Source organism: Xiphophorus couchianus, chromosome 21 (genome assembly GCF_001444195.1).
Source record: "Xiphophorus couchianus chromosome 21, X_couchianus-1.0, whole genome shotgun sequence".
Classification (NCBI taxonomy): domain Eukaryota; kingdom Metazoa; phylum Chordata; class Actinopteri; order Cyprinodontiformes; family Poeciliidae; genus Xiphophorus; species Xiphophorus couchianus.
The window spans coordinates 5,381,583-5,396,435 of NC_040248.1; the positions used below are offsets into that span (position 1 = coordinate 5,381,583).

General features: G+C 39.4%; 1 protein-coding gene across 2 annotated transcripts in view; it reads right to left on the reverse strand.

The window, feature by feature from the left end:
• arhgap21a (Rho GTPase activating protein 21a) overlaps positions 1-14,853 on the reverse strand; it is an 87,979-nt gene that overhangs the window by 60,086 nt on the left and 13,040 nt on the right. The gene's annotated exons all lie outside the window — the stretch shown is intronic.

Here is a 14,853-nt window from a genome sequence, read left to right on the forward strand (position 1 = left end):
AACAGTCAGAGTAAGACAGAACAGCCAGGAAATCAATGTAGCAAACTGTAATTATGTTCAGACAAAGACCAGCAAGAGACTGACTGCTCAACAACTGAAGGGATGAATTTACTAAACATTTCTCTATAGACAACACCTGCAATAAAATACTTAAGTTTTTAACTAATCAATCATATTCATGAAGCACCCTTCATACTAAAAACGGCTCACTGAAATATTACACTGAGGTGTAGCACTTAATTTCAACTAATAGTTTTTGCACTAACTTCTAGTGCTGCAACTAAGGATTGTTTTAGATAAATTAAGTCATCGGATTGGCAGATTCTGCAGATGTTCATGTATGATATTTTTGTACAATAATAGAAATACATGAAAAGATACCAATAAGCAATCATTGATCATTTGTAGCAAATGTTGCATCTCCACCCAAAAAAATATTTCCAACATCAACATGTGAAAAGCTCTTTGTGCTTGCCTTAACATCAGTATTGAGTATGGCTAATCCATTGATTATTTTTTGGATTAAACGATTAATAATTGGACAGTAAAAAATGTTCAATAGAATTTTTTTTTACCGAACTGGACCCAGGTGAATGTAAAACTATACCACTTGAGTCCCTATGGCTAGAACAGATTTACAGCAAATTCCATTTTTTGAGTCTGAGCACTTCAGCTAACAATTAACCAGTTAGTAAATTAGTTGACAATAATATCAGTAATTGATTAATTACGATTAATCTGATTAATCGTTTCAACCCTACCAACTTTCTTCCAGAAATGTTTGTCTCCAAATGATCCACTATGTCAACTTTATTCCTACTTTGAATAGGACACTAGAACACAGCAGAAAAAGATTCCTGGCTTATTTTATTCGAGCTACGCCATCTGGCCAACAATTCAACAGGGCTGAACAATATGGCTGAAAAACGTGTCACGATATAAGCATTTTGTATCAGCCGAGATCAATAATTTATTAATTTTGTTTTAAATCTCCAAAATGTTTTTTGTTTTTAAGCAGTGATGAGGCAGAACCTTAAACTGCTGCGCCTGTTACTCAACACGTTGTTGCTAGGTAACCAAAGAGTGAGTAAGCTGTTGCTAGGTAACCACAGAGTGAGTGAGGAAGTTGATATCACCAGCCTAGCTTAGCTGGTCGTCAGAGGTTGAGTAGCTAAAGTTTTCCTCTGCCTACATCTCCCAGAATGCTGTGCGGTTCTGGATCAGAACCTATTGAACTTATTGAATATTCCATCAGATGTATTATCTATTGATACTGATTACAAGTCTATCGCGATACATATTATTGATTTATTGTTCAGTCCTACTATTCTTTTTTTTTTTTTTCTCCGAAGAGTTTTTGCGGCGCTAGTGGCTCGTATTTTTTCGACAGTAGGCAGACAGGAAGGAGGTTGAGGAGAGGGGGGAAGACATGCGGCAAAGGTCGTCGGGACCGGGAGTCGAACCCGCGACATCCGCGTCGAGGACTAAGGCCTCCAAACGTGGGGCGTGCTAACCCCCTGCGCCACCACAGCACGCCCGTTCAGTCCTATGATTCAACTATAAGCTGAACTTAACTGTTGTAAACCATAAAGTCCGTCTTCATCTTCAGACTGAACAAAATCCCAATGATGGAAACCGTTTTCTAGTAAAAGTCTGTTAAAAGAGTGCAGAAAGGTTGGGGTGGTGCAGCGCAGTCCAACACCGGTCTCTAAGGAGGGTGACGCAATACAAGGCAGGAGTGGATGCTGAGAGGAGAACAGGCACAGATATGTTGACTATTACAAACTCCGGCCCCCTCCACCTCCGCCGTGTCCACTGCAGCCCCACCCAGCGCTGAGGCCCATCTGGAGCGCCTCGTGACCCGGCTGATTAAAAGCAGTTGGTGAGATACGCCTGCAGGAATGCAGAAGCCGCAGAAAGGGCCCTAAGTGTGTCTAACTCTCTGGCTGTGCACGCTGACTCTGTTTACTCACATACATGTGGGCGTGCAACCACTGGTGCGTTTAGATCGTATATGGGTACAAAGTCACATGACCGCCAACGCCAATCGGCATCATCCTGAGTTGCGATGATGAATGAATCACTTTTTATTTTGAGGTTTTGTACTTTCCAGAAAGACATTTTCTGTCCTGTTCGAGTCTATTTTGAAAGTTTAATCACTTTCAAAATGCCAAACACAAAAGAAAGCATCACAACAGTGATTACATATGTAATTAGAAACTAAGAGCAAAATGAAAAGATGAATGGAAAATACTGGAAACAGGACAATAGTGCTTCAGTAAGCATAGTTTATAATGGATGGATGGATGGATGGATGGACGGACGGACGGACGAACGGAAACCTTCAGAAATCATGGAGGAATGTTGATCGTGGCTCCAACTCATCTCCTATGTAAGAATCCAAACCGTTTCCAGCCTCAGCATCTTCTAGTCACTCATGTTTATTTTAAAATATTAAATACTAAAGGTCACTTTGAAATTATGCAGACAATTTTACAACAGAACAACTATAAATAGATACGGAACAAAAAAGTAAGGAGGCACAGAAAAAACTGAAAGGAGGGAAACAAGGACAGAAGGAAACGAGTTTCCAAACTCCTATATCTCGCAAGTTCTTCCTTTTCCCAAAGCTCCATCTGTTTCTAATTCCAACTTACCTATCGACTTCCCTGGTTGCGTAGCGTATTCCTGGTTAAACACAAACCAGGTAAATCAGTGCATGACTAAAGAGCCCACGATGGATCTTTACTGCTTCCCTCCATCCAGCGGCTCCTCCACGCGGTTAATGCCAGACCTAACATGTGTTTAACTGTGTAATTGAATAATGAAGAGATGAGAGACGAGGATGGAAACCACACGGCCGAGACATGCACCGAAACGCTGTCAGAAGAGCACAATGCGGTGAGGCCGGTATGGTTTGGTTTAAAAGTCGTGTTTTTACGAGTTGCGCGGCGGTACAGCTGTCAACGACACTTTCTTTATCTTTCACAACTAAATCCTGACTTCCATGCCTCCATCTACCAAACTGGTTAGGAGTTTTTATGTCAGAGAATCATATCCATGAATCAGGCATTATTTCTCATAATGAAGCATCGACTGTTCGGACACTGGACTGTACAGTTTCATATGTACAGTTGATGGTTTTTGGCCCATATTAAATGGAAGAAAGCAAAAGTGCATTATAAATTTACATAAGACACAATGGACTATGCAACCTGCAAAAACAATGAATGGTTCTCACATTGGTGCAGATCTCCAACTCTACATCCTGGTTTATTAAAAAATAAAAACAAGAGAACAGGAAGTGAGCTTCATGTACCACACCAGGATCTATACACAGTGAAATGGATGGATGGACAGATGGACGGAAGGTTTTCCTCAGGTAATGATGAGTCTCTTGTCCAATCAGCTGATGGAAACAGTAAATCCTTCTTTACGCCGTCGAGACATTTTCCTTCCTCACAGTTCATCGGGTCGCAGTATGAAGGAAAAGCAGCCAGAACAGCCGCAGTCCTGACAATAATCCCAGAAACAGAACCCTTTTAATAAAAAATAACATTCCAAAACCAAATTCCACTGAAAATGTGCACAAAGAAATCATCTGGCGAATGGGTCAGAACTCAACAATCCAGGCCAGGACAGCCCCACCCCGGCCCAGCTGGAAGAAATAACGGACTCTTTCCTCTTCCCTCCCCATCTCTCTGCACTTCACATCTCACAACATAACATCTCTATCCCCCGACTTTTTCTAATTTACTCTGCTTTAATTTCCTCTGATGGTTTAGTAATCATTAGCTGGCAGCGCAGCAGCGAGGGTGTGGCGGCTGTGTTCTCCGTCTCCACAGTAAACAGCCAGTCAGCTTGTGAGCCACTCGCTCTGGCATGCGGAGGGTGCCCTTTTAAAAAATTAAAACCAAAAGAAAGACACATGGATGCCATTTGTGAGAACTGGTTGTAAAACAACACATAAACACAGAAATGTAAAGTTCAGAGTGTTTTCACCTCTGGCACTATCAGGCTTGTTTTATTATTATTAGTGTTTTATTATTTTGTCAGGCACAAAATAAGTCGTTAAAAAACATGTTGCATCATTATCCTCCAAACACATCTTGTCTTCTTTGTTGTTTCCGTCAGAAGTAACATCCTGTTGTTGATCACACGACTCGTGTGATGCAAAAAAAAAATTTCCGAAATGCACTAATATCGACACAGCCAAAAAACCGCTTTATCATAGCGCAAAAACCTTTTTATCAAAAAACATGAGTTTTTCCGAAATTGGTGTGTTTCTATTAACTTCACTGTCAGTCTCATTTTAGCTGCATTTCATCATCGCCAGGAGTATGTCCATTACAAATGTGCACCAAACTTTGTCAATACTCTGCTAATGTTGGAAAACACAATTTTGCAATTTCAGTGTTTCTTCTAAAGAAGAAACACAATTAAAAATCACGTGTGAATAAGTTTGTTCAAGCGATAAGTCATTAAAAAACACACCACACCATCGTCCTCCAACCACTTCCTGTTGTCTTCTTCGTAGTTTTCACCAGTAGTAACATGATCCCATGACTAACATACTAAAAACCACTAACAAAAACAGACTGAAAACACGATATTCTCACTAGGACAAGACTAAAAATAAAAATAAGATAATAAAATAGAAACAATATTAAAACTATGCTGAATCAAATTTTGGACGCAGGAACAAACTGGTTTTATACTGCTAATATTTCCCAAAAGGCATATGCTCTTTCTTCCTTCTTATGTGTTCACACTTCCTGTTTCTCCTTTTTAGAAACATTTCATATGAAAGCTGCAAGAAGAGGAGGACAAGGTGTCGTTCCCTGGTTTTACTGACTGACATCAGGACAGGTCAAGCGGTTTGTCCTCTGGAAGCAGCAGAGTGTGAGAGGATAGAGCAGCTGACCGACACACATCAGTGGTGTATAGATTGTCTGTCAGGACTCTGCAGAGGGATTATTCAACCTTCCAATCCTCTCCATGCTCTCACTGTCATGCATGATGTAACAACTCCTTTCTGTTTGAAACCTAGGAGCAGAACAGAGAGGGGCGCTGAGGAAGAGAAGAAAGTAACGTGGGATGATGGGAAATAACAAGCCAATATATGTTTTATTAGTAGTGTCAAGGAGGGGATAAAAATACAGAGAAATCCCTGCTAACACAGCGCCACCCTCTGGTGATGTTCCCACCAGCTCTGTCTGCAATGCAGCAAAGAGAGCTGCATCTTTTCCAACCTTATTTTGTCAAGCGGGCTCAGATGCATTTACTATACTATAATCCCGTCACACGTCACCAACGCCCCATCATTCCTCTGCGTTACCAAGGTTACAACTCCACGGACGAGTCTGCGCTCCTTGGTTTCGCTAAGACCGAGCACCTGAAAACCTGAAAAAATGAAAGCGGCAGCGGCCGCAGTGTGTTTACTGCGGCCGCCGCCGTGCACATATGTCGCCAGGATTAAATGGCTCTGTGTGGAGGGGGAGGGGTGTTGTTGTGAATCAGCATTCTATTCACGCCTCTTTTCACTACAACCGCTCACCCACAATGCAGCGCTGCAGCAGAGATGATGCAGCAGCTAGATTCAGCACTCTGGGTTTAAAACATGACCTATTTGTTACGCTTTGACTTTTCTAAAAAAAAAAAAAAAGAAAAAAAGAATGCATCACTGTCACAATAACAAAGTTTGCTGGGCGATAAATTGTCAAAATGTTATTGCGATAACTGATAATATTGTTGTTCTGAGATCATTTTCACATAATATAATGATAATGTCATAATGTAAGAACACATTCTCAAAGATAAATAAACTTTAAATTCTAATGAACACTAAACAGTGGAATTGGAATATATTTACATATCTAAAATAAACAAACAGAAACAACAAATAAAATGAATGATTTAAAAAAAAAAAGGCTAGTTGGGACCAAAGCAACAAACTGAACATTTTTATCATTTGATTTTCAGAAAAAAAGAGAAAAACAATCAAACATGCAAATGGAAATTATAGAGCCCATTTTAATTTATCATGCATTTAGTTGAGTTATTGCTCATTGTGACAGGCCTAAAATAAAGCAAGTACAAAATAATGCAGAATCTATAGAATTTGGCGCACATTTGTGTGATTTTATTTATGATATGTAAATAAAATCCAGGACAAGAAGTTTCAGACGTCAGGGTGTTTCCACACCTGAGAGTCTGGTAGATTCGGTTTAACTCGGGATGAAACGTCGCAACATTTGTTACATTTTCAGCTGGTGCGGTTCGCTTTCACACTGCACTACGATCTATACTCATTGAAAAACTTGTTGCAAATGTATTCAACAATTTTCAGATTTCTTAAGTAAAAATAATTAAAACCATGTATCCTGTTTCTCTCAAATCCCAGGGTCTGACACTTACAACCTTAATATAATAATAAATAATCAGTTAGCGCACTTAACCCATACTTTGTGTGCAAACATTAACCCTCTCAGTGGGGGGCATCACTCTCTGGTTTAATGCTTCACTGCAGCAAAACAACTGATTCTACATTTATTGCACAAACCAGAATACATCTCAGAAAGAATCATTTACAAACTCAACAAAATCACATTTTCTCTATTGGCTGGAAGTTTTTCCTGTCTCATATTTCCATTGTTTTAATACCAAGAACAGTGAAGAGTCTTGACTAAACTACACTTTCATGATAAGAAGATTGTGCTGCAGGTTTTGGTTAATGGGTAAGACACTTTAAAGTCTGATAGTTTCTTAATATGTGTGTCTGAAATTCTGCAACCAGGTCAGACACAAGGCACCAGAATTGCAAAGCATTTTTCTTCCTCATTTTGAGAATAAACTCATAATATTACGAGAAAAAAAGAATACAACAATAATTCCAAAATATTAGAAGAATAAATTCATAATATTACAAGAATAAAGTCGCACAACAATAAACAATAAAGTCGAAATAACATGAGAATAAAGTCATAATATTCCAAGCGTAAAGTCATAATTATATGAGAATTGCCACAATGTTACCAGTATAAAGTCATAATATTACCAAAATAAAGCAAAAATTATGCAAGTATAAAATCCTATCACAAGTTGTGTGACAATAAAGTTGAGACAATTGGAAAAAATATAATACACTGCTCAAAAAAATAAAGGGAACACTTAAACAACACAATATAACTCCAAGTAAATCAAACTTCTGTGAAATCAAACTGTCCACCTAGGAAGCAACACTGATTGACAATCAATTTCACCTGCTGTTGTGCAAATGGAATAGACAACAAGTGGAAATTATTGGCAATTAGCAAGACACACTCAATAAAGGAGTGATTCTGCAGTTGGGACCACAGACCACTTCTCAGTACCTATGCTGTCTGGCTGATGTTTTGAATGTTGGTGGTGCTTTCACACTCGTGGTAGCATGAGACGGACTCCACAACCCACACAAGTGGCTCAGGTAGTGTAGCTCATCCAGGATGGCACATCAATGCGAGCTGTGGCAAGAAGGTTTGCTGTGTCTGTCAGCGTAGTGTCCAGAGGCTGGAGGCGCTACCAGGAGACAGGCCAGTACACCAGGAGACGTGGAGGAGGCCGTAGGACGGCAACAACCCAGCAGCAGGACCGCTACCTCCGCCTTTGTGCAAGAAGGAACAGGAGGAGCACTGCCAGAGCCCTGCAAAATGACCTCCAGCAGGCCACAGATGTGCATGTGTCTGCACAAACGGTTAGAAACCGACTCCATGAGGATGGTATGAGGGCCCGACGTCCACAGATGGGGGTTGTGCTCACAGCCCAACACCGTGCAGGACGCTTGGCATTTGCCAGAGAACACCAGGATTGGCAAATTCGCCACTGGCGCCTTGTGCTCTTCACAGATGAAAGCAGGTTCACACTGAGCACATGTGACAGACGTGACAGAGTCTGGAGAAGCCGTGGAGAGCGGTCTGCTGCCTGCAACATCCTTCAGCATGACCGGTTTGGCAGTGGGTCAGTAATGGTGTGGGGTGGCATTTCTTTGGAGGGCCGCTCAGCCCTCCATGTGCTCACCAGAGGTAGCCTGACTGCCATTAGGTACCGAGATGAGATCCTCAGACCCCTTGTGAGACCATATGCTGGTGCGGTTGGCCCTGGGTTCCTCCTAATGCAGGACAATGCTAGACCTCATGTGGCTGGAGTGTGTCAGCAGTTCCTGCAAGATGAAGGCATTGAAGCTATGGACTGGCCAGCCCGTTCCCCAGACCTGAATCCGATTGAGCACATCTGGGACATCATGTCTCACTCCATCCACCAACATCACGTTGCACCACAGACTGTCCAGGAGTTGGCGGATGCTTTAGTCCAGGTCTGGGAGGAGATCCCTCAGGAGACCATCCGCCACCTCATCAGGAGCATGCCCAGGCGTTGTAGGGAGGTCATACAGGCACGTGGAGGCCACACACAATACTGAGCCTCATTTTGACTTGTTTTAAGGACATTACATTAAAGTTGGATCAGCGTGTAGTGTTATTTCACTTTAATTTTGTGTGTGGGTCCAAATCCAGGCCTCCATTGGTTAATAAATTTGATTTCCATTGATAATTTTTGTGTGATTTTATTGTCAGCACATTCAACTTTGTACAGAACAAAGTATTCAATGAGAATATTTCTTTCATTCAGATCTAGGATGTGTTATTTGAGTGTTCCCTTTATTTTCTTGAGCAGTGTATTACGAGAATAAAGTAGAAGTAATTCTAGAATAAATCACAATTGTACAAATCATAATTACACAACAGTAAAGTCAGTTAAATATTTCCAAATTTTAGCAGGTTGTTTTTTTAAATGCCCACAGACGACCCAAAGCACAAAGCCACTGAATGGTGCTAAAGGTCACAGATAGAGTTGGAGGCACAGCTCAGGAAAATGTGATTTTACTGCAACACTGTCAACTGCAATATTTATGGTAAATATTGCTTTTTAATTCATCGTGAATATTAATTATATTCTGACGAATTGGTTGAATACAGAATCCTCTTGTGAGAACAAGGCTGCAGTCGTAAAGAGATTTGCAATTTAATCTGCAAACTATGTCTGGAGAGATAAAATACACTGTTGTTACTACTCTAGGACTCTAAACAAATAAAATGTGCAGATTGTCAAGAGCAAAAAACAAATACCTTATGACTTGATTGTGTAAATTATTTGTACCAAACTCAAATTTTATAGATTTTTTTAAACCAAGAAGGAACCCAGTTTATTGGTGATAAAAAATCAACATTATAGGATGTACAGTATGGTACAGTGAATGGTAACCACCCTGTCCCCAACTGCTTTGAGATGCTAATAAATGTGGCAGCAGGAATAAAGGATGGATGGAGCGAGTGGACAGAAAGGAAGACACAATGCAGCGGTGAACTGACAAGTCGACACTAAAACACAAAATCAATCTGCAGCTCATTGTCCCTCTGAGAGGAGGACAGAAAAATAAACGACTGAATATCAGTTTAATCCAAATATGAAAACTCCAGAAAAACAGAAATCAGTGATGCTTTAATATTTACATGAAATATTTTAACATAAACAGAATGAATTAAACCGGTGATTCCCAAAACTGTGATTAGAACGAATATAGATCGAATATAGAATCTGAAAGATGGATGGATGGATGGATGGACGGACAGACGGACAGACAGATAAATGTACGAACAGATGGATAGATTCAAATGGATGGATGAATTGGTTGAATAGAAGGACAGGTGGATGGACGGACAGATTATTGGATTAACAAATGGATGGATGGATGGATGGATGGATGGATAGACGAAGATAGAAATCAGTTTTCTGCCTTTTTAAACATAAAAACCAAAACTTTTAGAGGAAGCAATGAACTAAACGATCCCCTTATTTAAATAAGAAACATCCCAAAAAGCGTAGAGAAGAGAAGTGTCGGTTTGATAGAACCGTCGTGTGTCAGATGGACAGAACCGTCATTTTCCCCTCCCTGCTGGGTGTGTTTCTTCTCCTGTGGCAAGTCCAACCCCCACATGCCAGATCTCAGAGCAGAACAGCCCAAACAAAGGAACGGACCTGCACAAGGCGCTCTTCCTCTGCCCAGACATCACCTCAGCCATCCCCCAGGAGACGGAGGGCAGGTGGGCCAATCACAGTCCCCAGGGTTCCCCCTGCCCCGGTACAAACAGTCCCTCCAATAATTGGTTTTCTCATCTATGAATTATTAATCCGTGTCGCTCTTTGAGGTTTGGGCCAGCTAACTCGCCCCCAGAGCCATCTTATGTATGTTCTTCACAAGGAAAATAACAATAAGAGTTTAAATTAAATAACACTTCGACCATTTTTCAGTTTAGCGTTTGACAGATTCCTTGTATTTTAGACAGGTTAGTTAGTATTCCAGCTAAAAGGGAATATCACCAATTTCAAATATATGCAAAATTATGCAAAGCCTCTCTGGTCCCCCTAGTTGCAGAATAAATGTTTATTTCAATGTAAAAAAAAAAAAAAGTATAAAATTATATTAAGGCAGCCGATTCTCATCTAAATCAGGTAAACTCTAAATATTTGCTTTACTTATTGATTATTCTGATGATTAATCAACTAATCAGATAAAAAAATAGACACATTCTGCTGATTTTTTATTTAAGACTTTTTATACAGTATTAGAAATACATCTGCTGACTACTTTCAGTTGCAGTAGAGGATATTTTTAACCAGGTGAAGCTAAAACTTCCACTTTATCCAGTTTTTGGTTGAACATATTTACAGAAGTTTTTTTCTCAAGTGTAAAATGTATATTTCTTTTACAGTTTAGGCTTAATTACTGCTCTGACAGTGTGATTTCTTCAGCAAATGGCCTTTTTTAGAGTCAGTATACTCTTGTTAACAATTAATAGATTACTAAATTAGTTGACAATTATTTCAATAATCAATTAATCACGATTAATCCAATTAATCATTTCAGCCCTAAACTCAATGTAATGAAAAGCATTTAGAAAAAAAAATAATAGGAGTTTTTAAACAAAGGGGGGTGGGGGATCTGCATTTGACCTGCTAAACACAGTTAAGCCATAAACAGAAAGAAAACTTCAAACATTTTATAATAACGTTAAAGTGTTTTATTTTGCCTTGGATATAAGGAAAAGGAAAAGAAGAAGCAAATCAGCCCGCATGATCTTTTTTAGCAAAGGATGCATCTGTAGCTAAAAAATACTTCAAACATTCAACAACTACAAGAAAATAGAAATAAAAACATCAGAATTATAAAGGAGAGCAACATTAAGACAGACGCTAACTCGCTCTGGGTTAAAAACCAAAGAGAAAAAATAAAATGTTTTTAAACAAATTTTAAAAACAGAAAAAAATTACCAACAGGGTGTAGGACAAACTTTTTATTTTCATTATTTTTTTGGATTAACTGATTAATATTTGGGTAGCAAAAGAGGCTGAATAAGATATATTTTTTAAATGGATGATGTTAAAATAAGACATTTATAGAGATAAGTTGTTTATTTAACTCTAATACATTTTTGTCAAAATTTGTCTTAATTACTGCTGACATACTGTATGTCGTTCTTTGAGAAATTGGTGTTTTTTTGAGTCTGTATACTCGAGTTAACGATTAATCGGTTCCTAAATTATTTAACAATTATCTCAATAATCGATTAATCACAATTATTACAATTAATCATTTCAGGCCTTAACTAAAATCTGTATATATCAGAGCTTTGCAACATACATGCATTTCAAAATAAACCCAATTTCATTTTTCTTTCAAGTTCAGGATAATCGCCTGACTCAGAATCATGGATATTCTTGTCAGGCGGATTTATTATTAGAGCTGCCCAGTTATTGGTGGCAGAGCAGTTGGATGCACAGCTTCTCCCTCTCAGTCTCACACCAGGTGTTGGCCTGTAAATATTTCATGAGGCCTCTGTGCCGTGCTGCTGGCGCACAGAGGCTGTTTTCAGCGGCTTTCTGGAAACAGAGCCCCATCAGTTCAGCTTGCAACGCAAACAATTTTCAGCGCGGCTAAAATTAAATTAGGGGAAGGGACGGCGGCAAGACCTCTTTACTCCTCACATTAGACATTCCAGGGCGAAATTAAAAAGTCGAGACGGGAGAAAAAATTCATGAAACAATGAGCTGTCTGTGCGAGAGTCCAGGGGGGAAGCCGGAGGCATGTCAGAGATACGAAACGCTTGTAAGGATGCCAAGCTGACTTCTGTCCACACAGACACAAACCATCAGACAAGATAACACGATAAAGAGCACTTTATGACAGACAGAAACCCATATCAGTGTCTCTAGATGCTAATACACTTACATCATTCTGTGAACTGGACCGCATTGATGCCAATTTTCTCTCCAAGAGTTAAAAGTCAAGCTTCAAAAATGAGAAATTTGTGGCCAGTTTTTAGTTTGATTTTTGTTCTCCAAATCCAGCATGTTCCATTGCAAAAAGAAACCTTTAATATGTGCTTTTGAAGTCTTGCTTTCTCTCACTTTCTCGCAGCCTAAATGAACTGCTAACATATCATAGAAAGCTATTTCTTTTTCCTTTATATCCTTGCTTTGAAACTACAGCTTGCAAACCACAAACCACATATCAAATCCCAGCTAATCAACCAACTAATATCACTTTATTGATCTCAAAGCGATAAAGAGGCAAGCAGAAAAATCATGTCAGGCAAAATAAGGTTGGTCTCAACTAGCCCCTTTTTGAAGGACAATTTTGTTTACACAGATTCAATATCCATGTTTTTGTTGTAAGCAATAAATCAATCACGTGATAAATTAAAACAAGTTTAATCATTTCCATTTGCGTGATTTTTTGCTGTTTTCTACAAAAAACTGGTTGACAGAAGTCTTCAGTTTGGTGCTTTGGTCTCAACTAAACAATTTTTTGAAGGTCGATTTTGTCTACCGAGAATTCATAATCCATTTTATTTGTTGTTTTGCTTATTTATCTTGAATACGTAAAATATCTTGAAGTTCTGGTGTTCATTAGAAATTCATCTTTGAGAGGGTGTACTGGTGTTGCCATCATATTACAGTTTATAGCAATAACTTCTGGGACAATTTGTCATCCAGCAAAAATTCTGGTTGCATTAAAGTTGCACAACATTTTAGATAAGATTAATACACCTAAATATTAATTACTCTACAACAGCAGTGATGGTGTAAAGTCAAAGTATTTTTAGTAAAAGGTCATCATGGGGTGAGAATCTCCTATTGGTTGGAAGTTGACAGAGTTTAACAGGGTTAGTCTTGCAGGTTGCCATAAGAAACTTGCTTCTATTGCTGTTCTTGACATATTAGCTCCTTGCAAATGAAATAATTTACATTCCCTTCTCTGGTTTCCATGTTTAGAAATTATCACAATACTGGACTCTTTTCTCTGAGTTAACTTTTACCAGTTGTGGAGTTAAAAACCCACCGGTGAAACTTTATGGAAGTTGTTCCAGACTAAAACAAATCAAATTAAACCCCCTGAAGCTGCATGAGGCACTCCCAGTGGACACACAGGGACACCCAGAGGTCAGCATGCCGAGCAATCCATGGTCTCCTGTTCCACACTTCTGAATGAAGGCTGGCTATTAATAGCCCAAATGTCAGGGATGCCTTTCCTGGAGAACTCCAGCCTCTCAAAAAAAAGAGGCCAGGACATTGTGAACTCATATTGCTCTCATCAAATTCATTATTTTCCTGTCATACATCCACATATTTCTGAAAGTGACAGACTCAAACTGGTCCCAGTTCTTCTATATCTACTATTTTTTTACCATTCCCTGCGACAGAGATCAACCATGCAACTTAAACGTTTTTTACCCAAAACATTATACTTTTTGTCAGTTTTATAAAAGGATAAAATCTGAACTTTATAGGAGTTTAAACTGGAAAATAACTTAGAACAAGAAGTTTTTTGCCGCCCTTTTCCAAAACTTCATCTGTAGTTCTGGGTTTTCTAGATCAATGGTCCCCAACTTGGTCCTCAGGGACCACTGTCCAGACTCCAGCATAGCTGATTCATCACCTCCTTTGCATTCTTTCAATTGCTGCAGAAACCAGTTAATCACCTGTTCATTTAACCCAGGTGTACAGCAGCAGGGAAACACCTAAAACATGCAGGGCAGTGGGCCCTGAGGACCAGGGTTGGGGACCACTGTTCTAGATAATTAAACCAAAAATCATGTTGGTACATTTGAGTGTTTACACACTCAGTTCAATTGGGGACCAAAGTTGCAAGATTTGTTACAACTTTAGTTGTAACAACCAACTTTGTAGGTTGGTATGTTGTAGGTTGCTTTCACACTGTACTGTGTAAAATGAACCAAATTCTTTAAAAACCTGTCCCCCTCCTCGCCTTCTGGGGGCGCTGCACCAAGAACTACTGAAGGAAACCTCACAAAAAAACTTTGAAAAAGACAGTGAGCGCAACTTCTATTATCAGAAAATGTAAACAAAAATGAAGTATCATCAAATTTTAGTGGTTGTAGTATTCCTCCTTTGCCGTTTCTAAAGCTAGCGCTAGACTCTTGTGTTTGATTTGGTTGTCTTTACCCAGAATTCCCTGAGCTGTCGTCCACTTTCTGCTTTTGGAGTGGTCGCCGGTCCGCTTGCATTCACATATGCATTCGAACCACAACAGAGTTCACTTTGACCCAACAAAGACCAAAGTTCGCAAGCGTGCCAGATCCCCGATTCTCACCAAATGGCCGCTGGAGTTTCCCCATGTAACCCTTTAAAGATTTCGATAGATACAAAACAGAGACAATTTAAAGGAGAAAAAAACCCTGGACAGGCACATCTTTTTCCCTATTTCATTCTTTTCATGCAAACCGATAGTAGGGATGC